The sequence below is a fragment of the Portunus trituberculatus genome, chromosome 38 (assembly GCF_017591435.1).
Source record: "Portunus trituberculatus isolate SZX2019 chromosome 38, ASM1759143v1, whole genome shotgun sequence".
Lineage (NCBI taxonomy): Eukaryota > Metazoa > Arthropoda > Malacostraca > Decapoda > Portunidae > Portunus > Portunus trituberculatus.
In genome coordinates this window covers 3779394-3782913 of record NC_059292.1, presented here as the reverse complement: position 1 = coordinate 3782913, position 3520 = coordinate 3779394, and positions in this window count along the sequence as shown.

The window sequence follows — 3520 nt, the reverse complement described above, 5'->3', positions numbered from 1 at the left end:
TTTATAGCCTGATGCATCTGGTAGGAAAGAGAAAAGGGTTGCAGCGCTTGCCTGCCGATACACCTGCAATACAGTATCTTTTCAAACGCTGCTTTCACGATTTAAACGAAGTGGGATAGAAATTTAAGGTACAAAATATAGAGGAGGTTTACAACCAGTTCATTTTTTGTGGAGTTTATATACAAGTTAAGCTCTTTACTTCCTATGTGTGGACTCTGCATGGTTACACAGACAAAAACACGAGGAGCGGGAGCGTGTGTTATCTGCTTCAAAGGTTTCAAGACCAGGAAACTGAAAGAAAACTGAATAGACAGCAAAGGATGCCTGAGGATATACAGCAGAGAGAGAGAGAGAGAGAGAGAGAGAGAGAGAGAGAGAGAGAGAGAGAGAGAGAGAGAGAAAATCAGGGTCAAGGTCAAGAATTCAAGATGCAGGTAAACTGACTTTGGCTCTTTAGGAAACATGATACGTGTCTCTTGAAGTGTTTCTGGGATTGCGTGGAGGAAGGAAAAAAAACCCACTGGGGAAGATAGGTGAGTGTGAGAATGTGACGATATTATTTTGAGTTACTGATTTGAGGCTTCATTTCTGTTTTATAAGGAATTCGCTATTACTGTGAAAGAGAGAGAGAGAGAGAGAGAGAGAGAGAGAGAGAGAGAGAGAGAGAGAGAGAGAGCATTAAGTCATCTCTTCTCACCGTGGTAATTAATCATGTGAGTGTTTTTTCCGCATCAGAGAGAGCGAAAGTGTAATAATTTTGTTCGTTACTCATAAAGTATGCGTGACTGTCAGCGTGCGACGGGACACCTCTTCCCTGGCGCTATTTAAAGTCAGGCACGCCACAGCCACACTTCACAGCACACATCACAGCCACATTCACAGCCACACACCACAGCCACACTTCACAGCCATACGTCACAGCCCATTCACAGCCACACGTCACAGCCATACAAGCCATGGCGAAACACAGCACAGGCGCCTCTCATATCTATATCACGTCATACAGATCCCACATTTCATAGCCTCATCTGCAACTGTTTAATGCAGTTCACACACACACACACACACACACACACACACACACACACACACACACACACACACACACACACACACACACACACACACACACACACACACACACACACACACACACACACACACACACACACACACACACACACACACACACACACACACTCTCTCTCTCTCTCTCTGTCTCTCTCTCTCTCTCTCTCTCTCTCTCTCTCTCTCTCTCTCTCTCTCTCTCTCTCTCTCTCTCTCTCTCTCTCTCTCTCTCTCTCTCTCTCTCTCTCTCTCTCTCTCTCTCTCTCTCTCTCTCTCTCTCTCTCTCTCTCAAGCATCGTGTCGCAGTGTTGTTTCCTGCAATATATACGCTTCTGGATTCGTGCCTTTTGTAGTTCCTCTCTCTCTTTGCTTCCATTGCCTGGAGTGTCCTGAAGAGATGCAGCTAACCTTAGCACACTCTTTTCAACATGTCGCAATTCACGTGTCTAAAATGCACTGTTTGAAATTTTGTAATACTTATACAAGAAAGGAAACAAACAATGAGCTAATAAGAGTTTTCAATTTCTAGTTCCTGAAGAGATGCTGATGTTTTTAAATCTCTCGCTTCAACATGTCATAATTCATGTGTGGAAATTGCATTGTTTGAAATCCCACGATATTTACACGAGAAAGAAAACAAAGAATGAAATGGTAACAGCTTTCAGTTTCCAGCCACTGAAACGAACGAGGAATGTCTCAGAGCGGTTTGTGAACAGGGAGCGATGTGCTTAATTGCAGTGAAAAATGTCAAAGGAGATGTGAGTGTTTCTGTTTTTCCTCACAACAACCACAGGGCAATCAATTATTGCCATTCCACCACCTCGCCATGCACAAAATCACCACCACCGATACTTCTCAATAAAACACTGGTCTAATCTAGTTCTCATTATAACTTTCCCGTTTATTTTCCATTTCAACTTTTTATACATACATTTCCACTGCCATTAATTTTCATACCAATATGTCTTCTGGATACAATGACCAATCTAATAGCAAAGACTGAGACGGCACCTTTAACCCCTTCGATACTTAGAAACATTTTTACCTCTATTTTTGGGTGTGGTTAGACGATTTTATTTGCATTAGGAAGAGTTTATGGAAGTCAGAAGATTAATGATCACAGTCTTTACTATTTTAATCCTCACATAAGTCTCTGAAGCTGTGTAAAATCACCAAATAGTAATCAGAATGAATATGGAAACGCGTCATGGTACTCACTATCTATGCCTCTTTGTCTCATCTCAACCTCATCGCAATCCTCTAAAACTACCCCTGCTCTTCCTGGGCCGGCCGGGGTGAATACTGGAAGCTTTTCACTCACATAAACATTTTCATTATTTCTTTCTTTGTGGGCGAGCCGGCAGTGCAGCGGAGAACTGAGTGGATCGTAACTTGCGCCGCCTTACAGTTTCGGTTTAGTTTATGAGTATTTCCTCTTCTTTATCGCCCTCCTGCCACGGTCATCCTATATCTGCCGTCCCATGAACTCCACAGGCACTTAACGCAGTATTCATAGACAGGGACGCACGTACAGCAGGTTCAGAGTATAAGACACTTTTCTCTCATCAGAATTGCTTCTATAGGCCACGGATAGGATTAGTGGTGGTCTCCTTAGTAATTATTCTGTTATTACTGGTTCCTGGCTAAATTATCACTGAAATCATGGAAATGTCACTAAAATCTCCCGAGTACTTGATTCACGGCCTTTTCACGGGAATTTATGGGCTAAAGGGTTTGGGGTACCTCTTATCTCAAAGCCCACCCGCTAGGAAACCGTTGCCCCGAGTGAGGAAGCCCAACCTACACTCGGACCGTGGACTGGATTCAAACCCGTGCGCTTGGAGATCCCACGGACCCCAAAGCGTGCATGGTTCCACTGTACCACGGCGGTCACACACACACACACACACACACACACACACACACACACACACACACACACACACACACACACACACACACACACACACACACACTACAATAACTATATTATTTCCACCTTTGCAATAGAGAGTTCGTCATATTTCCTTCGTAAAGAGAAGAATCTAATACATTTCCTACACGTTAAAGAAAGAGTCAAATCATGTTTTTAGAGAAGCATCGAGTAACTACATGACATCTTTCATTTACTGTCTATTTATTTAGAATATTCAGAATACTTGCTTTGTTTAGAAGTCAGAGTAGGTATATGAAGGTATCGAGAAGTATTGCACAGATTTTTACAGACCATGAATACAGAAACTCGTTGGCTATGTAGTACGTAGATTAGATGCATACATAGATAGAAAGAATTTAAGAGGTTGTGTGTGCAGCATAAAGTACGTAACGTTATCAATGTATAGCTGTTACGGATTGTTTGATGTTAAGATTGTAAAGTGAAGTGAATAAATAAGAACATAGATGAAAAGAATATAAGAAAAATTGAACACATAAAGGAAAAAAAGAAGGAAGG